The sequence below is a fragment of the Mustela lutreola genome, chromosome 5 (assembly GCF_030435805.1).
Source record: "Mustela lutreola isolate mMusLut2 chromosome 5, mMusLut2.pri, whole genome shotgun sequence".
Taxonomy (NCBI): domain Eukaryota; kingdom Metazoa; phylum Chordata; class Mammalia; order Carnivora; family Mustelidae; genus Mustela; species Mustela lutreola.
Window position 1 is genome coordinate 42,374,909 of NC_081294.1, and position 23,693 is coordinate 42,398,601.

At 52.0% G+C, this 23,693-nt stretch overlaps 1 long non-coding RNA gene across 1 annotated transcript in view; it reads right to left on the bottom strand.

Moving 5' to 3' along the window:
- LOC131831777 (uncharacterized) overlaps window positions 1–23,693 on the bottom strand; it is a 33,643-nt gene that overhangs the window by 7,692 nt on the left and 2,258 nt on the right. The window contains exon 2 of the long non-coding RNA XR_009353797.1: window positions 11,855–11,925. This is a non-coding gene — a long non-coding RNA (uncharacterized LOC131831777). The remainder of the gene's footprint in view (window positions 1–11,854; window positions 11,926–23,693) is intronic.

Below are 23,693 nucleotides of genomic sequence, written 5' to 3' on the forward strand. Positions count from 1 at the left end.
CTGAGGTGGGGCTCAGTCCTAGGACCCCGGGGTCATGACCTGAGCCGAAGGCAGATGCTCAATGATTGAGCCACCTAGGTGTGCCAAGAGTCTGCATTTCTTTCTTTCTTTCTTTCTTTTTAAGATTTTATTTATTTATTTGACAGAGATCACAAGTAGGCAGAGAGGCAGGCAGAGAGAGAGGGGGAAGCAGGCTTCCCGCTGAGCAGAGAGCCCGATGTGGGGCTGGATCCCAGGACCCTGAGATCATGACCTGAGCCGAAGACAGAGGCTTTAACCCACTGAGCCACCCAGGTGCCCCAAGAGTCTGCATTTCTAATAGGTTAAGTGAATAAAGGCAGTCATAAAAAACTGAGGAGTCCACTCAAGGAATCTGGTATTCCAAGAGCAGTCTAGGCTCCCAGAAGTAGGCATCTCCCTCAGAAGCCATGGATCGTGTGCCTAGGGCAGTGTGTTCCATAATAGCAAAATGCTGGAAGCAACCTAGATGTCCATCCATGGGGGATCAGCTACATAGCTACTAGTGTAGCCACACATTGGTATGTGATAGTGAAAATAACTAACTCAGTCTTCAAGTCCTGCCAGGGAAATTTCTATGAGACCGACCTACAGTGTGACCATTTTTTAAAGGAATGTTACATAGTGTGTGTTTTTCCTAGGAGTGTAGATAACATCCCTCTCACCCCAAACTGGTAACTGGTTACTTCTGGAAGAGAGAGAAGAGACCGGGAAGAGGGCAAAGGTTCAAAGGGGGTTTAAGCTTTTGCTGCAACACTTTTAAAAAAACAAAGACAGATATTTGTGTATCACTTGAGGAATGAGTCTTCATAAAAAAATACATAGAAATGGGTGATGCAAAAAGGGAGCTCCAGGCGCCCAGACTGGTGTAGGGATGATGCCATGAAGACAGCACAGGTGTCCTTGGCCCAGCCCTTGGGCTCCCATCAGAGCTTGGGGCCGTGGGGCTTGGGGGCGGTTCTTGCCTTGCCACAGCTATCCTGAGCTGTCGTCAAGATCCCGAGCCGAGGATCCAGACTGATGTGAGACCGGAGGCAAGTCTCCCCTCCCTGTCTGGTTTGCAGAGCCCAACTCCCACATGCTAACAGCTGGGGGAGTTAGAGCCCACATCATCGGAATTGGACAACCTGACACGGTGTGAGACAGACCCCGCCAAACGCCTGTGAAGTTTCTGACAAAAGTGTAACATGAATCTAGCCAGCGGGTACATCTCTGCTGAGAGACAGTTTGCAAAATAACTGGCCTGAACTCTAAAAATGTCGCGGTCATGGAAAAACAAAGGCTGAGAAATGGTTCTGAATTAAAAGAAAGTGAAGACATCTGGCAATCGCATGTCCCCTGTGACTCTGGGAGGGGTCTTGGGCCGGGAAACAATCAGCTATAAAGGACACCAGAGGGACCACTGGCAAAATGCGGATGCGGACCGTGTCGATTGCATATAGTGTTGTATCAGTGTGAAATTTCCTCATTTTAATGATTGTACTGTTACTTAAGAATAATAGAATTTTTCTTAGGTGCACGCTGAAGTATTTTTGGGTAAAAGGGAGAAAAATGGAGCTTGAATTTAGGCTTATTCGATGCAGTCTATAACTTGTCCAGCAAGGGGCAGTGTGACCTCAGCTTCTCACAGCTAGGGTCCCTGAGAACCTCTCCACAGAACACCTCCACAGCAGCTGGGGGTCGCTGGTGGAGGGGTAATAATATTACAAATAATAATATCAATCAGTTAAATTATATGAATACTAAAAAGCGTTTCTCACTTCTCAGGCAGGCCTTCTGCTTGTCAAGGACTACTTCTTTTGATCGTTGCAACAACTCTCTGAGGTTAAGTATTAGTATCATTCCTATTATAAACATAAGGAATCTGAGGTTCGGAAAGGTAAAGTAATTCTGCCAGAATCACACAGCTGGAGTCCTTGGTCTGGGAGACTCCACAGCCGGAACCCCCCTGGGCTATACTGTGCTGGTGACCGGGCATGGGGCAGGAGAGGAGACTCTACCCTCCCCCACATTCTATCTCTAGCCACCGGGAACTCTGGACCCCAGGCTCCTGAACACCCACCTGTGCCAGATATGGACACTTCTTGACTCAGAATCAACTGAGCGGATTTTTTAAATTACCTGGCCGTGTTGCTCCAGATTCTGCTGCAGAAACTCCGGGAAGGGCCCAGGAACCTGTGTTTTAATGAGTTCCCCAGGTATTATGTTGCGTGACCAGAGGCTGACAAGTCTTGGTCACTTCAATCCAGCATGTTTTCTTTTCTTTTTTAAAATATTTTGGGGCACCTGGGTGGCTCAGTTGGTTAAGCCGCTGCCTTCGGCTCAGGTCATGATCCCAGCGTCCTGGGATCTGAGTCTCACATCGGGCTCCTTGCTCGGCAGGGAGCCTGCTTCTCCCTCTGTCTCTGCCTACCACTCTGTCTGCCTATGCTCACTCTCTCTCCGTCTCTCTCTCTGACAAATAAAAATAAAATCTTTTAAAAAAAAAAGGTTTTATTTATTTATTTGACAGAGAGAGACACAGTGAGAGAGAGAGAACACAAGCAGGGGGAGTGGGGGAGGGAGAAACAGGCTTCCCACCAAGCAGGATCCCAGGACCCTGGAATGATGACCTGAGCCAAGGGCAGATGCTTAAGGACTGAGCCACCCAGGTGCCCCTCCAGTGTGTTTTCTTCCTGCCCTCTACAGCACTAGTCTGTGTGCTTCTGGGGTAGAACATCGGTGTGGATCCCAGCCCGAGACATCCTCCCAAGAAGCACCGTAAATTCCCTCTCCCTCAAGACTCTCCCTTCCCCTCCATTATGACATTTTTGGAGGCTTATTCCCTCTGTCTGTCAAATCTGCAGCCCTTAAATCTCTTCATACAGGAAGTCTTCCTGGCTTGCCTCTGATCACAGATATTGATCAGATGGTCATTTAAAAAAAAAGGAAATATTAAAGAGTATCACACAATAATACATAGTATGATGTATGGGTTATGTTGCAGATAACTTTATTATAGTGGATGTTTATGTTATCAAATGGTATATATTGTTATTATACTATTATACTATCAGGTAGATGATAGGCATTTAGTCCCAAGGCGTATTTTTAGGCCTGATGTAGTAGAGCTAAGAAGGCCCATTTAGGGAGCACCTGGGTGGCTCAGTCAGTTGAGCATCTGACTCTTGATTTAGGCTCAGGTCATGAGCCTAAATCATGTGGGATTGAGCCCCATGTTGAGCTCTACATTGAGCCCCATGCTGGGTTTCATACTCAGCATGGAGTGTGCTTGTCCCTCTCCTTCTGCTCCTCCCCTGCTCATGCTCTCCTCTCTCTCAAGTAAATAAATTAATTAAATTTAAAAAAAAAAAAAAAAAAGAAGGCTCACTTGGCTCTTCTCTTCCCTATTTTACAGATAGGTAAATTGAGGCCCCGGGGCAGGTAATGGGGCTGTCATGATCTTGAAGACCCTTTGTCCCTATACTGCCTGTTCATGTAGATACAAGCTCCCCCATGTCAGACCTCCCAAATTTCTAACTACCTGGCTCATAGCAGCTTGTGGTCTGAGGAGGGGAGGCAGAGGGGAGTCCTCAGTGGCCAGCCCAGCCCCCGTCCAGCCCCTAGTGTGAAAGAGGGCCAGGGCCATCTGCACAAGCTGGAGTCAGTTACCAGCTGTTTATGGGTCTTTGCCTCTAGTGTTTATAGTTCCGCCTTTGGGTCTGCTTTGCGTCCCCGCTAATTAGAACAATACTCCAGAAGGCGGCGCGCGGTGGTGGGGGACCACTGACGGGGAGCAGCGGGCTGGACCTGTGCCCTGGCTTCTGCCTTGTCCCGCTCCAACTAGGATTTCAGGCCTTTTTCAAGGACACAGAAGGGACAGCAAAATGGCGTCTATTAAAATCAGGTGAGAGAACAGGCTCGTGGGGGAGGGGAGAAAGTGGAGGCAAGACAAAGGCTAAAAATGCTGGCAACATTTGGGGCCAAATCCTTCCTTTTAAGAAAACACACTTCAAAAAAAAAAATCACAAAAGTGATAGCTGTCCATTGTGGAAAATTGAGAACATCCAGACAAATGAGAGGAAAATTTTTGAAATGTATCCCACCGCTGCTCATATCTTAGGACTTTGTCCTTCTGTCGGATGCGTGAAGTTGTTTTTGTAGACATGACAATATTGAACATTCTGTTTTGCAAACCTCTTTTTATCATAATAAGTTGTCAACACGTTTACGTGTTATTAAACATTTTTCTGCTACATCGAATGATGCCGTTTCCATTTTTATTGTGACATGAGATTGTTGCGAAAGAATTGACATCACCGGTGAGGTGCAGAAACTCTGAAGCCTGAGTGTCGCTCTTGGTCTGGTCCCCGGGGTAACGCTTCTGACTCTTTGGTGGGACTCCTTCACACACTGTCCTATGGACGCGACAGAACCTGGGTCGTAGTTTATGTCAATGACCCCCTCTCCCTGGACACTGAGGGTGAGCACACTGCCGTGGCTTGAAGCCCCCAGGCAGCCAGTGTGTTCCGGGAAACCTTCAGATACCACAAGCAGATCAGTTTCTCCAGAAAATCTCATCCGTGCTTCACAGTGAGGGATGTCCTCAGGAACATGCTGGAAAACTCAGGCATGAGTTCCGTGGGGCCTCTTCCTTATATAGTCATGTTTGTTTATATTTCTTATTTAATACAAGTCATTCACATTTGTTGCAGACATTTTTTTAAAAAGACAAATAGGCCAACCTAAGAAAAATGAAAATATCTCAGCATAGCAATGAGCAGCGCTGTAAGTACTCATTAAAGCTCATGTTTATTAGGTGCTTGGTCTGTCCCAGTCTCAGTGCCCTCAGTGCCATGTACCAGAGGGCCAGTGTTCTTCCCACTTGACACACACTGCAAGGCCAGCTTTTAGGTTTCGAGACTCATCTGTCGTCTCCTGGCTACAGGGTGCCAAAGTCTGACTTTGGACCCAGGACTTCTAGTTTCCAAGTCTGAGTCTTACCCTATACCCCTCCTTCATTTACATATCTGCCTGGAGGCTGGGTTTCCTCTTCCAGCATAATGTTTTATAATCTGCTTTTTTTTTCCCTCTAGTAATCAATGATGACCATCTTCTGGTGTCATTAAAAATTCCTCTTCATGGGGTTTAGCTTGTGAACATACCACACTTTATTTAATAGTTGAAAGAAGCATTATTTTAGATTTTTAGTCTCCTAAACAAAGCCATGCTGAACACATTTGCCTCTTAACCCTAAAGATGTCCATAGTTACTTCCACGGGACTGCTTTCCCCAGAGGCCCTCCCTGACCCATCACACCGAAGGGCAAGGAGGTTGAGAATGGCAGGGCAAGGGGCGCCCAGGGAGACATGCACACCCAGCTCCTGGGTAAGCTGGTGCTGCCTAGGAGGGACACTCTGTCCACACAGAAGACAGCAGGAAGGGCTTGTTCTTAAAACTGTGCTCCAGAGTTGGTTTCTCAGTGGAACCACTAAAAGTCCCACACATCGCTGCATGAGTGCATCTCCCTTGATTTCACAGACAGTTGAAAACAAGAGAAACCCAGGCCGAAAAGGTGGTGTCCTATCTCCAACGGAGAGGAGAGGAAGCATCTCCTTCTTCCGCAGAGTTAGATTCTGAATTTGGGTCCAATTCCAGTGAAAGTCCATGAGGTCCTAGGGCTGTGCTCCCAGAAACACCTGGGAGGATGTTCTGGAGCCCAGAGGACTGGGCACCCTGGTGCATAGAGGGCTTGGAGGGGTTTTGGAAGACTAGCTAGCCAGGACCAGGGACGAGAGGGTTCCTGGCAGGTGAAATTATGGGCAAAGCCTGGAGGGGAGGGATGGAGAGCTAAGGGCTACCGAGCACCTGAGGGGCCTCAGCCTGGAGAGTGGAGAGTTGGTGGGGTTGGGGGGGGGGGGCTGGTTAAGGAAGGAAGGGTGATGAAGCCCGATGCTTTGCAGGGTCCATGGGCCTTTGTCCCAGGAGTAAGGAGACTGCACGTGACTGTCAGGTGACAGGACCCGCATCCTGGTTCAGTACAAAGAAACACGATGCATTTTTTGCCCCTCCCTGACATTTCCTCCCTCCCTTCCTCCCTCCCCTCCGTTCTTAAATGCCCAGAGGCCTCTTCTCTGTGCCAGGCTCAGCGGTTGGTGGGAGAGAGGTGGGGAGGAGGACGTGGGTCCTTGGGCCCTTTGGACTAGGTCTCTGGAAGCTCTGTGGGTGGGCAAAGAGGCCGAGCAGGGTCACCAGGGAGTGCTGCCCGCACCAGGCCTGTCTGCTGGAGACCTGCAGGAAAGGAGCTCTCAGCTCTGTGGATGGGTGCCCCCGGCCGGCCACCCAGGCAGCAGGTGGGGGAGAAGGCAAGAGCCGGGGCTCTGGGGCAGCATCTCGCAGCCTCGCACTCCAGCTTGCCTTCTCCCCGGCTGTGTGGCTTCGGCCTGGTTGCTTTCCCTTTCTGAGTCATAGTTAAATTATGTGTGAAATGGAAGCATTAATAGAAGGAGGAGGAGGATGGACGAGTAAGATGGCTCTGCCCCCTCTCATGGAACTGAGGCCCACTTCTCAAGCTCCCTTTGCAAGGCCCCTTCAAGGTGCAGAGGGAGCTGGGGGAAGCAGTTGGTGCCAGCCTTCTCCCTTTGCAAATGAAGTCGCCTGCTCTAAGGCGGTGGGTGGGGGGTTGGGGGGGTCCTCTCCCTTAGCCATTAAGTCGAACCCCCGGGGTTCCCTGACAGGCTAGGCTGGACTCCAGGTAACAAAGTGCCTAGTGGGTGCCAGGCCCTTTCTGAGCACTGGGTACCATCTCCCCGCATCCTTGCACTCCCTTGAAGGGGGCCTGGAAATGACTCGTGAGTTGTGGGTGGCAGGGCCGGGACCCCACTCTTCTCTGTGTGACTGCAGGCCCGCGCCCCTAGCTCATGCCCCCCATCCCCAGGTCCCCTTGCACTCCTGCCTCCCCAAGCCTGTCCCACCTGGCTGCCCTGTGCTAGGTGAGCCCTGCGGAGCTCTCACAAGGCACCATTCATCCCGCAGGCTGCTGATTGAAACCATGTGTGGTGCAGCCGGCCAAGGTGGCGGCAGCTCCGGAAGCCAGGCCTGGCCGGGGGCCTGTGGGCCCTGGGAGGATTGGGGGAGGAGGTCCCACCAACCTCCAGGCCTGCTGAGCTGCGGGGAGCTCCAGGGCAGGACTGACCTCCTGCCCCACTGGTGACACACTAAGGGGACCCTGACCATTGGGCCCATACCGGGGACTGGGGAAGAAGAGAGGCCCCTTCCAGGTGGGGCGGGAGGGGGGGGCGGGGACTGAGCCTGGACAGTCTCCAGGGCCTTTCCCAGGCTGTCCTTGGCAGGGTTGTCTGGTAAGAAAGGTGCTTGTGTGTGTGTGTGTGTGTTTCCACATGTGTGTGGGCACACATGTGTATATGTGTGTGTTTCTGTGTGCTGAAATCTGTGCAGGTCACCCTGAACCCTGAGACTCATTGTCACTTGGGGATTTTTAAAGGGCAGTTTGGGGCAGTGTTGAAGACCGTAGGCTCTGGAGGCTCGTGGATCTGGGTTTGAGTTCCATTTCCACTGCTTCCTAGCCGGGTGACCCGAGGCAGACTGCTTAGCCTCTTGGAGCCCTTCTCGTTCACCAAATGAGGACTGAGGCCTGGTCAGAGGATCTGAGCAAAGACATCGGTTGGGTGGGGTTTTAGGGGTTCGTGGCTGGTTCGGCTGAGTTGCCCTCTCTAGGATTCCCAAAGTCATTCTGGTCCTAACTCCTGACCTCGGAGTCTTGGCCTGTCTGGGAGCTGGGAGGGAGCTAAGTGTAAGGTGTCTGTGTTTCCTCTGAGGCCTGAAGGCTCCAGTTAGTAGAGGTGAGCAGGGGAGCATTGGATCCCCAGCTGGTGTGAGGTGTGACTGAACTAACCGCCGCCTCCCAGGCCCCGAACAGAGCTGTCCATTGTTCACAGGGCCGCCTCCCTGGCACTCAGGCCCCCACAGGAAGGGCTGTGCAGGCCAGGCTGTGGCCAGCACTGACCACAGTCTTGGCTGGGCCAGGACCCTTTAGGGGCCTGGTGTCCCAGAAGGCGCTCTGGTTTCCCAAGGAATGCACTTTCTACTGGGCAGCTCAGGCCTTGTCCAGCCTGAGGCTGCTGACAGAGATACTCTGAGGGCAATTGGTCATGGTGGGATGTCTCCCACAGGATGGCCTTGGGGGATCCCCATGGGTGGGACTAGCCCTAGATTAGGAGCTCCCTGGAGATAGGCGTCCCCGGCTGGGCTCCACCCTGCGTTACAAGGCGTCCAGACCCTTCAACGTCAAACCCAAAAGAGCCTTGCCCCTCCTTACACAGGACAATGCCAAAACCTGGAGGAGGAAGGTGCCTGAGACACACAGAGCATTCAGAAGGTCAGCGTTTTCCCTGGGGGTGGACAGCTGAGGTAAGGGCAGTGAGAAGGCGGCTGTTTGAGGAGCGCAGTCTGAGCAGAGGTGGTACCGTCCTCCACTTCCTGGCTGATTGACCAGGGTGGTCATCTGCCCTCTGTGAGCCTCCATCTCCTTCTAAAGGAGCAAGAAGAAGCCCAGAGAGGGCCATGTGAGGGCTAAGGGTGATCAGGTAGTGACGCAGAACCGGGCGTCCCTGAGCGGGGGGTGGGGGGTGGGGGGGTGGCAGGGGTTGGGCAGTGAAGAGCCTTTGCTGGGAGGTACCCGGCTCCAAACCCCAGCTCCTTCCCTCTCTGCTGTGTGACCTTGGGATTGTAGCTTTCTTTCTTTCTTCTCTCTCTTGCTCTCTTCTTTTTTTTTTTTTTTTTTTAAGATTTATTTATTTATTATTTTAAATAAGAGACAGCATGCGTGGGAGGGGCAGAGGGTGACGGAGAGAATCTCAAGCAGAGCCCGACGCAGGGCTCGATCTCATGACCCGGAGATCCCTACCAGAGCTGAAACCAAGAGTCAGGAGCTCAGCCAACTGTGCTACCCAGGCACCCCAAGTCATTTTTTTCTAGAAAAAAGAGTTTTAGGCATGCCTGGGCAGCTCAGTCATTAAGCGTCTGCCTTCTGCTCAGGTCATGATCCCAAGGTCTCGATCTCAGTTTGAGTTCCATCTTTAACCCTTCAGTGTCTGTTTCATCTATTTATCCTGGGTCTCTGGTACCTCGTGGGTGCTCTATAAATGTTAATCGTTACATCTTTTTTTGGGGGGGGTCTCAGTTTTCTCAGTTCTATCATGGGGCTCAAGGTCTATTTCTTGAGCTTTCAGATATCCAACACATTGATTTCCTTCTTTCTCATATTATTCTTGCCATTTTCCTTGTATATATTTCTCTCCTGATAGCCCCTACCCTCACCCACTGTTTGGGATGGGAGATGAGGAAAAGGAAGCATGAGAAAGGAAGGGGTGAGATGTAGCCCAGAAAGAAGAGAAGGGTCTGCTCTTACTTCTTCTCTCAACATTGTTATGGAGATTCTAGTCAGAATTGCAAGGCAAAAGAACCAAAAAAGGCATCCAGATTGGAAAGGGAGAAGTAAAACTAATCTTTATTTCCAGGTGATATGACCTCATACACAGGAAACCCTAAGGAACCTACTAAAAAACTATTAGACCTAATAAATGAGTTCATCAAGGTCTCAGGACATAAGAGCAATATTAAAAAATCAGTTGTGTTTCTATACATTTTCAATGAGCACTCCAAAAAGGAATTTAAGAAAGCAATTATTTCACAACAGCACCAAAAAGAACAAAATACACACAAATAAATTTATCAAAAGAAGTGCAAAACTTCTGTCTGAAAACTACAACACATTTTTGAAATAGACTGGGGGAGATCTAAATAGATGGAAAGATATCATATATTCATGAATTGGAAGACTCCAGTAATAGTATTACTATTATTATTTTTAAAGATTTTATTTATTTATTTGACAGAGAGAGATACAGCAAGAGAGAAAGCACAAGCGGGGGAGCGGCAGGCAGAGGGAGAAACAGGCTTCCCGCTGAGCAGGGAGCCTGGCACAGGGCTTGATCCCAGGATCCTTGGGATCATGACATGAGCCAAAGGCAGATGCTTAAACAACGAGCCACCCAGGCGCCCCAACTCCAGTAATATTCTTAAGATGATGGAACTCCCTAAACTGATCTGCAGATTCAACGCAATCTCTATCAAAACCCCAAATGACTTCTTTGTACAAATTGACAAGCTGATTCCAAAGCTTATATGGAATTTCAAGGGATCCAGAAGAAACCAAACAACCCTGAAAAAGAAGACTAGAGTAGGAGGACTCACATTTCCCAGTTTCAGAACTCACTGTAGAGCAACAGTGAGCAAGATAGTGTGGCACCAGCACAAGGCTAAACATTTAGATCAGTGGAAAGGAACAGAGACTCCAGAATTAAACCCATGTCTCTGTAGTCAACTGATTTTCACCAACAGTGCCAAGGTCATTTAATGGAGAAAGAATAAGTATTTTCAGCAGGAAGATACTATATAGAGCCAGGAAAGAGCTTGCATTTGGAGATCAGATGCACTCTGCCTTGCTGTGTGACTCCGTGCAAGTGAGTTGACTTCTCTGAGCCTGAGTTTTTTCATTTGTTAAGATGAGGATAATGAGAAAGTGCTCATTTCCCAGCTCTGGAAACACAAAACCACTACATGATGTGCTTAACTCAGATCTGGCCCCTTGTGCAAACCCATGGGCAGGATGGAAGAGCAGGGTGGGACATACCGGTGAGGGTTAGGGTCTGGTGCTCCTCTCAGGTCCCCCGTGGGGTAACCCCTTTCCCCAAGAAAAGTCAGGGCTGGTGGGGTTTCAATCTGTAGACTGAGCTTGGCGGAGCTCTGTGGGTTGGTAATAAATAGACAGGAAAGGAGATTCCATTACGCAGGAATGTCTGGGGAGGGGGTGGGGAGGGAATCAGCTCCCTTCCTAGCACCAGCCAGCCCTGCCGCCTTGATTGATGTGCCTTGCACCACAGCAGCAAGCCCTGGCGGAAGGAGGCCCCTCCACCGCCACTCACCCCTCCTGGAAGAAGGCCAGCAGCCAGATGTTCTTGGCCTTTGGGGAGCTGGGAGGGGGGCAGGGCAGACCAGCAGTGGGCCAGGGGCAGCAGCCCAGATGTTGAGCCTCTACCTCCTTTTCCTCCACAGCTGGGCTCAGGTGGCTTTGGTTCCATTGTTTGACCTTTGGCCAGTGTGTCCCTGGGCCTTGACTCAGTTCAGAGTTGGGGATGGCGGTCCTCACCCACCCTGTCCTACTGGATGAGGCACATAGTTGCCCAGAAAATAGCTTTAAGCTCCAGAGAGGAAAGTATCTCACCTGCCTAAGGCTCTTGTGTTATTCTGGCCAGAGCCACAGACAGAGATGTGATCAGGGCCCAGACCTTCTGTGGGAAGATCCAAGAGAGGTCCCCAGATCTGCGGTTCAGGGAGTAGATCTGAAGACAGATTCTGGGCGAGAAGGCGGTTCTCCACCTGCAGGTGCTAAGATTTACCCAAGGCTTATTGCCCCCATAGAATCCTCTTAAGGACCATGATTGCGGTGCATGGCTCTGTGAGTTAAGCCTCTGCCTTCAGCTCAGGTCATGATCTCAGGGTCCTGGGATCGAAGCCCCGAATCAGGCTCTCTGCTCAGCGGGGAGCCTACTTCTCCCCCCTCTCTCTGCCTGCCTCTCTGCCTGCTTGTGATCTCTTCCTGTCAAATAAATAAGATCTTAAAAAAAAAAATTAAAGAAGGAACCATGATTGCAACAAAGAGCACAGCCTCATCTCAGGTCTTCTAATGCTTTTCATATTAAATACATAATAATTAAAAGAAAACAAGAAAAACAACATACAAGGAACAACTAAAAAAGAGAGAGCTAAACATTACCCCAAGATTCGCTGTATATGATGGGTTGACTGCTAACATGGTGTAAATTCTTCTTTACTGGTATTCTGAATCTGTGGAAATAAATATTTATGTATGCTTATTGTTCAAATAAGTGGGCTCACCATGCACGTCTGGCTTTGTAACCTGCCTTCCTCCACACGGCAGCACGCTGTGAACATCTGCCCGCGTTCAGAAACGTAGGTCCCCATCAACCTTGCCGGCAACTCTTCATTACACAGCTGCCCTGTGGTTGTTTGCCTTTTAGGTAATTTTCAGAATTTCCCTAAAATGGACAACTCAGCACCGAATCTCTACCTCTCTACCTTCATACACATATAGATGATTTCCTTAGGATACCTTCCAAGAAGTAAAATCAGTGGGTTGAAGAGTATGTTGTGTGGGGGCTTTGAGAGACATGTGTCCCAGCTGACCCAGTGAGAGCTGAACAATTGAACTCGTACACGTGAGCCCTCCCCCTCCCCAGTGCCCTGGAGGCTGCCTTCCGTGGCCACCCTGCCCCGGCCCCACCTTTGGAGGAGGTGTTTGGTCCCCACAGGGATACCTGGCTGGTACCGCAGGCCCAGGGACATATCTTTCCCTGATGTTCTCTGGCAGACCCCAAAGAGTGGGGGAGTCCTGGTTTGGAACGGAGGAGAACATGGAAAATCCTGTCTGGTCCTCACTTTGCCTGTCTGCAAACTGGGGGAGCCAGCACCCTGGTTCTCTCCGGTTCACAGGGACATAGAGACCATGAACGATAGCGCATCTTCTATAATACCACCTGGTGGCACAGACTTTCACAACTGGCGTGGGGACTGCGGCAGGTACAATTCTGTGCAGGGACAGGCCTGCTTGCCACTGGGCAGCCGCCAGAAGACCCGGCTGGGGTTAGGGGTTACAGTTAGCCCTGGGGCCTCAGAGGCCTCCCTCCTGGGATCCCTGGGGAGAAGGATGCGTGACCACACAGCCCGAGTTGTGACCTCTGCGGGAAGCGTTGATGGAGAGGAATGGATTTGGAGGTGGCCTCTCAACGGTTCCTGGCACCCGAGAATCCTGTGAACTGCTCGGGACCAGCACCCTTTGTGGTATTCACGTGTACGCACTCGTTCAACTTCACACGCAAACCCGACCATCAGCTAGTCCCGACAACGTTTCAGCATTCTCTTCCCTTTCACACACCCCCACTCTCCCCAAACTGAATCTTGCACTTGGCCTCACACACACTTGGTCACACTCAGATACGCAGTACTAACAACACGATAACAATTTTTTTTTTTAAGATTTTATTTATTTATTTGGCAGAGAGAGAGATCACAAGTAGGCGGAGAGGCAGGCAGAGAGAGAGAGAGGGAAGCAGGCTCCTTGCTGAGCAGAGAGCCCAATGCGGGACTTGATCCCAGGACCGTGAGATCATGACCTGAGCCAAAGGCAGAAGCTTAATCCACTGAGCCACCCAAGCATCCACACAATAACAATTATTGTAAGAGCATATTTATTGAGCATTTCCTAGGTCCTGGGCTTTTTCCATACACCATTTAATGCCCCCAGGAACAGGCCCCCTCATGGCCCAGACGAGGTGAGGTCACTTGCCTAAGGTCACAGAGGTGGTAAGCAGAAAAGCCCCGCCCTGGGCACACAGGGGGCCCCTCTCCTGCACTCGCACTCCCACGGGTACACACCCTGACCCCCTCTGGCTCCCCACCGCTGCATTCCTGCCCAGGCTGCTGGGGGCCAAGGAGGGAGCGCTTGCCGCCTGAGTCCCTCTAAGCCTCCTCACCCAGCCCTTGGTACACAGCTGAACAGACCAGGCTTGTCCAGACTCAGGCAGCCAGAGACACAGTAAATCCAAGCTGCTAACCACTGTGTTGGTTTCTCAGGGAGAACAAGCACTTTCCCCAGACCGGAGCTTCTGAACGGGAAGGGGTGGCACCATCTCTTCCTTGTCCACCCCCCCCATCTCCCCTCTTTCTCCTCCTTTGCCCTCTCAAGCCAGCCTTGAGGCCTTACTTCCGTGTGCCTGGCACTGAGGTTAACACTGGGCCTCGGCGGGGAGAGTAGCCTAGGCTCCCATCACCGAGGGACCGACAGCTTAGCGGGTCCTATGAGGCCGAGAGGATAACCTTGCTCAAGGTCACCCCAGGAGTGGGTGGCAGAGCCAGGCCTAACAGCCAAGTCTCCTAAGCCAAGGTCAGGGCTTTGCTTGGGGAGACAAGCTCGGGCCCAACCACGAGAGCTAATGGTTGTCCATACCCCGGATACGGGGCTCAGACGTGGACCTCCTACAGAGCAGCGTGAACAGGAACTGTCGCGCCACTGGGTTACCGTTGATGCCGTGGCTCCAGGCATTTTGTATGCTTTCTCTTTTTTACTCCTCCTGATGACCCAAGAAGATAGGTACTCTTATCTTTCCCCCGTTTACAGGGAAGGAAACCAAGACGCACAGCTAGTCAGAACTCAAACCCAGGCCTTTTTCTCCAAAACCCAAGCTCTGTCATGAGGCCATACAGCCTTGGATGAAGAAGGGATTGTGTCAGCCAACATGTGAAGGCTTTGGCAAGCTGGGGTCCAAGCAGACTTTTAAAAGGATGGGAGAAGAGAGGCAAGCATCCTGTGGGCACAGCTTAAAGCCAAGATACCTGTGAGCCCCAGCACCAACAAGGGAACAGACCATTCTGAGGGGAACCAGACAAGCTCTTGAAATCCCTCTGGTCCCTTCCTGAAGGAGGGTCTGATGCGTGAACTTGGCCCTGGTGCTCTGGTCTGGAGTGCTCTTAAGAACTGTACAGGATTGGCCCCAGAGAAGCCCCAGGAAACCTTGAGCTGGGCAAAGTTCTCATCAACCAGGTGCTGTGGAAGGAGGAGCCAAGAGGCACCTAGTGACTACGCCATCCCTGGAGAGGGACACTGGCAGGACAGGAGCAGGAACCAGACCCCGAAGGTCCTCGGGACCCGTGGACATCAAGCTCCCTGACACATGGGGCAACTGCAGCCCAAGACACCAGGCTGGCGGAGGTGAGTGCCAGAGGCTGGCAGACGGAGCAGGGAGAAGAGGAACTCCACTTGTGCCGCTCGTCTCTGTCTAGGGTAGGCAGGGCAGCTGAGACCAGCCCTGTCTCAGGGGCTCAGTCGAATTCCCAAATCATAGGCGTTAGAATCCAGCGCGCTGTGGCAGGAACGGGGAGCGATTACGTCAGGAACCTCCGAACACACAAGCCTTCCCTTTCCACCCTGCTTTCTGGTTCACCGCCGCCTCCTCCTGCCATTCCCAGCTCTGGTAACCTCTCCTTGGGAAAGCTGCTCAGTATTTCCCCTCCAGCTCCTACCACACACTGGAGGTTTGATCGAACTCCTTCAGAATGGCCCTTCTAGACCTGGGGCCTTGCCTAGCGTTGTTTGTAATTCTGTTCTCATTTGTGGGATTATGTGATGGCTACTGGGCCCCTTCTAGCTGAGAGCTCCGAAAAGGAAGCAGATGAGTCATTCCCATTCATCAGGGTCCACAGGCCCCGGTGTATAGTAAGAGCTATTTGTTGAACAAATGAGTGAGTGGGCAGGTGCGTGCGTGCGTGTGTGTGTGTGTGCGCACGCTCGTGTGCAATGGGGCAGATGGGTAGGTGAGTAGAAGGGTGAGTGTGTGGAAGGTGTTCCTGAATGGGTGTTGGATGGGTCAGTAGGTGGGTGGATGGGTCGGGGGACAGAGGTGCACACGAAAGGATGGCTGGGTAGAAGTTTTTAGACTCTAAAAATATTAATAATCATAAAACTCCAGGTTGCTGAAGTCCTACTTTTAAAAATTGCATTATCCTGCTAGAATAGAAGAGCTTAGCATCATGATTAGAAGGGGCAGCTACAGAGCTCAGCTCCCTTTTGTGAGCGATGAGCAGACGAACTTAGAAAAGTGATGTAGATTTGTCCAAGACCACACAGCAAATCAGGTGACACCCGATCCCTGTTTCCTAAACACTGTGCAAAACAGCCTCTGGGGAGGGGTCAAAGTCCAGTGTTCCAGTCCCGTCTTTCCCATGGTTTCTATGTGACGCAGGACAAGTCAGTGGGCCTCCAGTTCCTCTTTAGAAGAAAAGGTTTAAAATCTAGGGTTTTTTTTTTGTGCTCTTGGGAAGGTCAGATCTGGGTACAGATACCCTCCCACACCTTTCTCAAAGCCTATTGGAGCTGTCAGAGTGGACGCCAGGCCGCGTCCTGGGTGGAGGGTAGGTAAGGCTCCAGATCTGGAGTGGGAAGACCAGCCTGCACCTCCCTCATGAGCCAGCTGGCCCTCAGCTCTCCCTCTGGGCCCGATTTAGCACTCTTGGGGTTCCCCAGGGAAGAGGCTGTAGGGCCGAGTTTCTGGCTCCTCATCCCTTGGCTAGAACGTTTACACCTGCCTGGACACCTGTAATCCCAACTCCTGAAGCTGGGGAGGGGTAGGTTTAGTCGGGGAGAAGCCTCTCAGAGGCAGACTGGGCTGGTTTGATCCCAGCCTCAAGGAAAATGGGTTCTACATGTTGGCAAGAAAGGGGGCTTTGCGGTGGCCCTGGAAGAAAGCGGGGGTTAAGTGTACTCAGAGGCCCTGGACACCCGACCGTGGGAATCAGAAGAGGAGGGGAGTCTGGTGTGTGTGTGTGTGTGTGTGTGTGTGTGTGTGTATGCGTGTGTTTATCAAAGGCCAGAGATGGAGTCGGGCAACAGCCCCATGGCACAGGTATAGGGTGGGGTGCAGGGGCAAAGGACAGAAGAGGAAGCTGGACTAGCAGTCACAGGGACTCCTGGGGCCATAAAGTCAGACTGAAGCCTCTGGACTTTATCCTCTAGAAAGTAGGAAAACTTTTTGTTAAGGCTTTCCCATTTTTTTTTTTTATCTTAAAAAAATTCCTATTGAATATACCTTTAAAAAAAAAAAAAAAAGCAATTGATACAACTCAATGCTCCCCTAAGTTCCCTCCCTAGAAGTGACCCTTATTGTTAAGTCTTCTAGATCCTCCCAGAGATAGTCTCTGCTACATTTATTCAAGGGATCCACCCCTCCTTTTGACACAATGTGGAAGCCTATGGGACACACCATTTTGTTGCAAAATACGAGGTGCAGATCGTTCCTGCCCAGCGCTGCTGTGCCGTGTGGACACTGCTCTTCATTACCCAGTCCCTTCTAATTAACAGTGACAATTTTTCAAGGCCTTTGGTTCCACAAACAATCCTGGGATGAACAGATCCTCCTGCGTCCACCTTTGAGCACGTGGGCCGGTACAAGCTGCCTACATTCCCAGAGGTGGTTGTGCTGGGTTGGAGGAAACCAGCCCCCGGCACTCCGATGGCAGCACCAAGCTGCCCCCGGCCAGTTTTGAACAGGGGGTGACAGGTTTCTAAACTCAGGTCGATTGTTTCTGAGGGAGGGGGTGGAAAGAGCAGGCTATGCGGTTAGGAGCCACACAGTCTCAGGGTCGAGGCGGGGCTAGAAGATCCTCAAGGGAGAGTTCCTCGGAAGCCCCTGTGAGCTCCGGGCGCTGGGGCTCCCAGCAATGCCTAAGGGAGCCTGGGAGGAAGGGGCCCCAGTGAACGTGTTCCTTTGCTGTGGGGGAGGCCGCCAGGCCCACCGCCAGGCCCAGGATTCGCAACCTTGCACGGGCCACAAGCAGCCTAGTAGAGAGAGGACAGGCTGTCGGCAGCTGTGAGGGGCCCGAGTTCAGCCAAAACCCGTGCGGAGGGCTGCCAAGAGTTTCTTCTTTTCATTTCTCCAAGTCTTGTGCTTTGGGCTGGGGCAGTGTCATCCTCATGTTTCCTATTACTTTACAAGACTCCCATCAAAGCACCAGCCGTGCAGGCCCTTTGATGTCTGGGCTGAGCCAGCTCTGCCTCGGGGAGAAGCATCTTTGCTGAGGATCAAGAGGGGAGTCAAGCTGCGATGGTCCCCAGGCCTTGCCCACCTGACGTGCTCCCCCAGCTGCACGCGTGCTGGGACCACAGGCTCCCGGAGGGAGAGTGCAAAGACCATCGCTGCCTGGCCCAGGCCCCTGTGGTGGGAGGGGACCAGAGACCCAGAGGGGGGCAAGGGGCTACCCCAGGCTGCACACAAAATTGGTGAAGTGTCCCCTCTCAGATGCTGTCCAGACTCGGGGGGAGGTCACGAAGGGGATTTCTCCTGTGACTGACTGAACGTGGCGGCCATGTTGGTCCCTCAGCTTCCCCACCTTGCCTCCCAGAACCCTCCTGGGGCCAACGTGTTGCTGGCAACTGAGGCAGGAGGGGCAGTTCCTCTGGGAGGGTTCAAATCCTGGGCTCTGTCCCTTTGAGCTGTGTGACCTCGATCAAGTTACTTAACACCTCCCAGCTTCAGCTTTCTTCTCTGTAAAACAGGGTGATGACATTCCCACCCCGATGGTCCCTGTGAGGGGACCGAGAAGATTCCTGCAAGCACTTAGCATCGTGTTTGATGCAGAGTCTCAGAAAGAACAGCTCCTATCCTGGTTGTTGTTGGTGATGGGGTGGGGGAAGGGGTTTCTGAGCGGAGGGGCTCGTGAGGAGTAGCCTTGCTGACACAGGGCCCTACCCCTGTCCAGTGGGCTCAAAGCAAGGACCTCGGCCATCACCGCCTCCGGGGAATGAGATCCTCCTAGGCTCCTCCCCTCATTCCCCACCTCGGACTCCAGCCTCTGCGGGAGGGTGTGGGGGCGGATGGAAACACCGTGCCAGGCGTGGGGTGGGGCCCCGATGGGGTCTGGGCCAGGAGGCTCAAGAGGCAGGGGAGCTGTGTCTGAGAGGATGTGGCCTTGCAGCCCTCCCTCCCGGAGGCAGCCAGGGTGGGAAAGGGGGGGTTGGTTTCCTGGCAAAGCTGAAAAGCTTTGGATTTGACTTGGAAACACATTGAGAAGTCCCTGGCGGCTGCCTCCTCAGAAACAGCCTCTCTGAAGTCGAGCCCAGGCTTGGGAGGCTGTTTTATATAAAGGGGCTCGGGGGACCTCAGCGATGGAGGACAGGCTGAAGGATCGCCCCAAGAATTGCAACACATGGCCCAGGCCACTGAGCCTCTATGTCTCCTGAGGGCCTGCCCCGGGGGCTGGAGACTTCTAGGGCACAGGGCATAGGGCACAGGGGACCAAGGCAGGGAGGAAGGGACCCTGCCTAGGAGCTCACAGATGGGGAAGAAGGTCAACATCTTCTTAGCTAGTCCCTTGGGCTCTGCCTTCCTGGTTTTTGTCATATCTGTGTTTAGCCTGTGATTCCACTTATCTAACATTTTTCTTTAAATCGTCTCCTTTTAAAAATCTGAATACATTTCTTTAGAAAAGAACTTTGTCCTGCTGTTGCAAATGCAAGACTCCCATCCCTTGCCCCTCAGAGTGACAACGTCGAATAAAACAAAAGCAAAACAATCTTGTTCAGTTCTAGTTAGCCTGAGACTTGCTCTCTCTTTGATAAAAACAAACGAGATGAGCCAATGTGAGAGAAAGACAGGCTAGCACCCAGCTAAGACTGCCTCCTTGATTAGAGCTGTCAGAAGAAATACAAAGTGCCCAGTTAAAGTTAAATTGCAGATAAACAGTGAAATAATATTTTCATATAAGTATATCCTAAATGTTGCATAGACTATAGTCATACTTGAAATTTGGTTTTGATCTGAAATTCAAGTTTAACGGGGAATCCTGTATTTTTATTTGCTAAATTTGGCAACCCTCTCCTTGATGAATGAAAGACAGCTTTTGAAGGAATAACTCTCTCACTGCTGGGAGATTAGCTGTTTCCATGCCGTGTCCCTGCGCCACCAAAAATAATCTTGAGAAAAGCTGTCCTGATTCCAGGTGGAATGAGGGCAAGCAACAAGCATACCGGCATGGGGATCTGGAGGCGGGGAAGAGTAATGCCCTTGGGGGAAATTCTGGAAGGTTCCTTGAGCGAGAGGGTGTGGTGCCTGGGTCCTAGCCAGGGACCAATGAATGCAGTTCTGCACCCCCATCCCCTGTGACCCCCATGTCTGGGAGGACAGAGGACACTCCACAGGGGTGTAGTCTTAACCCTGCTTGTAGCCCACAAACAGGCATGTGTTTGAGTAGTTGTGGCTTGTGAGCATGAGTGACTGTATGCGTTTGCTCAAATCACACCATCTCAGGACACAAAAGGGCTTTTGAGGGAGTCTTCTCCAATACCTCCCTTAGCCCCTGCCTGCCCCATGTGGGAATCTGAAACTCACTTGCACTTCTCCAGTGACGGGGTGCTCACTACCTCCTAAGACATCTCTTTCCATCTTTGGGCAGTGTTGGTGGTGAGAAAGCCCTTCTTTAGCCTGAACAGAAATCTGACCTTCTGCTGGGTTTCTGTAGATTCACCTTTGCCCTCTGAACAAAGTGCTCCGCTCTTGGCCAGGACAGTCCTTCGGAGATCTGTCAGTCATCAGGGTGAGCCCTCCGAGTCTGTTCAGACCCTTTTCCCATTTCTTTGAACTCTACATCTGACGGCTTGATTTTTGGCTTCCTCATTTGCAGGGCAGGGCTTAGGACCTGGGATGGGGACACTGCCTGGGGTGGCCCTGATTTGTACACTATCTATAGTCAGGGATCAGGGAAGAGGTTGCCTGTGGGCAATGCTGGGAGCAGAGGTGGGGACATAACCTGGACGGGAGGGAAGTGTCTTCCCTGCAGAGGCCCAGCTTGCCTGAATTGCAGACAGATCCCTGGACACCTGGGGTCTGTCTCTGCTTAGCCTCTAGTTCACTGTGTGGCTTCAGGCCAGCCTCCTCTCCTTTCTGGGCCTTTCCTCTGCTCTAGGCACCTGGAGCCGCCAGATCTATTCTTATAGGTGAAAACGCTTGTGGCTGTTCTGATTGTTTGGGACTCTGCTCTGGAGTCACAAAGCAGGACAAAACAAGGTGATCTGTGAAGTCAGATATGGGGGAGGGGCTGTCCCTGCTGGGAGCAAGGAGGCACCCTGTGCGGGTAAGCTGGCCCCTGCCCGCGTTGGTCCAGCCTGCACACTTGCACAGGGTGTTGGCCCACACCCTGCCACCCAGACAGCCAGAGGACAGAGGTGCTCTGTGGAGTGCTGTGCACAGGCCAAGACTCACAGGCCAGAGGCTGCTGTAGAAGGCAGCGGGGGAGGGGGACTGGCTGGGCGGAGCTGGGGTGCAGATGGGGCTTCTCTGTGAAGGGGGGTGGCGGGGAAGGTCTTCAGGAAACAAAACCGCGGTCAGAGCTGGGGCCCAGCGGCTACACAAAGGGGCTTTCTCCCCGTCCCTTCAGGGCTGGGAGGCTATGTGAAGGGAAAGCTCAGAGGGCTCATATTGAATCTTCAAGCCAGGCAGGGTCTCCAAAAACCCACAAGTCTGCCCCCTGGCCTTGGGACAGGCCATCCTCAGAGAGGGCAGATGGTCAGAGAAGAGGGTCCTGCCACCTCCCCGGCTCTCTCCTCTGGCCCCTGTTTCTGCTGCTATCTCGCTGTGTGACTTTGTCCCTGCGCATCTCTCTGGGCCTCTGTTTCTCCAGCCGCGTGAGGAAGGACGGGGCTAGATGGTCCCTCTGGTCCTCCAGGTCCCACATTGATAAGAAGCTCTTACAGTTGGCAGACAGAGCACTTTCCTATTTCCTGCTTAGTTTACCTCCCAATAGCCTGTGGCTAGTGAGGTGGGCGTGGTGGGCGCTCCCCCTCCAATTTTTTTCAGAGGACAAAACGGAGGCTCGCAGAGAGGAAGGGGTCCTCCAAGTTCACACCAGGAGGTAGTGGTGAGCCAAGCTCCCGTGGCTGCATCCAGACCTCCAGCTACCACCCTGGAGTTTTTGCACACTCCCGGTGTGGGGGGAGGGGGGAATGAGGATGAGGGCATGGGTCAGAGAAGACACGATCCATCCATCGTTTCCCTTACCTGTTTTCTACAAGGATTTTTATGTAGGAAGTACTTTGTGGGGTCAATATTTGCATCCAAAGAGAAATGAAAGCCTTATGCTCTCCTTGGACTCCTCGGGTGAGAATTGAAAAGAACCCTCTTTCTCAGCTGCATAGCTTTACTTGGGGTTCAGGCAAGAGCTTCCCAAGCTCTTGAAGGGGATTTGCACTTTTAAAAAACTTTAGTTTAATCCAATTAAATGAACATCTAGTGTAGGACTAGTTTCAGAGGTAGAATTCGGAGATGCATCAGTCGCATAGAACACCCAGTTCTCCTTCCATCAAGTGCCCCCAAATGCCCATCACCCAGTTACCCCATCCCCCCACCCACTTCCCTGCGGTTTTTGTTTTTGTTTTTGTTTCATCAGAAACATTTAATGTGTGACGGTGTTTGGGTGGGAATTGGGAATTTTCACAACGCATAGAACGGCAAAGTGTGAAGGTGGTAGTATCAGGAAGTATTCATGGTGGAAGAATATTCAGAAACTATCTGGTCCATCCATGCCTCCCTACACTTTACTGAAGGGACACCAAGGCCCAGGAAGAGGAAGGGATTTGGCCCAGCTCACCCAGCCTCAGTGGCAGAGACGGGACTAGAACTCGGGTCTCCTGACTTGTCCCAGTTTCAGCACAGGCCCCTCTGGAGAGGCAGTGGGGTACAGGGCCAGGGAAGGGGAAGAAGAAGAGGGGTCTAGGGGCCTGGGGACCGTCAGACAAGAGGTATTTGGGGTCCAGCCGCCTGCTGATAAGAGACCCACAATGCCATTCCACAGGAATATTTTATCAAGATGTCATTTTTCCCACTGTACGCTATTTTCTTTCTCGTGCAGACCATGCCGGCCTTTGTGATAAGGCGCCTAGACATGTTCACACTAAGGCAGCCAAAACATGAGGCAGGAGGAAAAAAATTCCCTTCTTAATCTGTCCTCCCCCAGCCCATTAACCCCCCCCTTGTTTCCTCTCATTCTCTGCAAGTTCTCATGCCCCCCCCAACCCAACCCACCCGCCTGGCTGGCCTCTTCCTGCTTTCCAGTAAGCCAGCCCAAAGGAGCCAGGAAGGTATGTGGCCCGGAGGAGGTCAAAGGACAGAAGTACGGAGGGGCTTCCCCTGGGAAAAGAGGCCCAGGCTCTCCCACCACCAGTAAGGGCCAGGTGGGGTGCAGGGGGCATGTTGTTTACAGGCTTGTCCTTGGAGCCTTCTCCCTTCCTGCCCTCCCCTCCCCCCAATCCCTGCAAATGAAATACAGAACTTTCTGGTTGGGGATTTAAGCTGGAGGTGATTAGAGTTTCCCCCACCTGCAGATTCCCGACTCCATGACCCCAGTTCCTGACCTTCTAATCCAAGGGCCGATGGGAAACTTCTAATCCAAGGGCCTCCTTCCATCCATAAAAACTCCCAGACTTAAGAAATCTGGCTAAGATAGGAGATGTGAGACCAACCAGCCAATGTTGAACCAGTCTCTTCTCCTCTCTAGGATCTTCACACCTCAGTTTCCCCATCTACCCACTAAGGGAGGGGGTTAGATTCGTGTCCTGGCACTGAAATTCTCCTTCTGGCTTTATCATAAAACAATGTTCTAGCCCAGGCCCCCTGGGTGCTTGGTAAGTTGGCTGCATGGCCCCCATGTCTCAGTACCCCACCCCTGCTTTGCTCAGGAAGTCCACCCCGCCCTCCACATCTGGATGGAATTTACCCCCCAAAGCAACTCAATTACCGGAGATCTGATCAGGACGTCTCATGTGTCAGAGGGGGCCCTGGTGAAGGTTGGTCTGCCAGAAATGAGGGCTCCTGGGCCTGTGGCCCACCCTTCTCACAGCTGGGGTACCCGCCTGGGCCCATAGGAGGACAGGGCCTAGGGAGCAGTGTCCTGCTGAACAGGGCATTGGGGACATAGAAGGGGCTGCCACGTCCTGCTCTGGATCAGGCCCCCTGTCCATTCAAGACGTGAGTCAGCACATAGAGGCTGGAAGG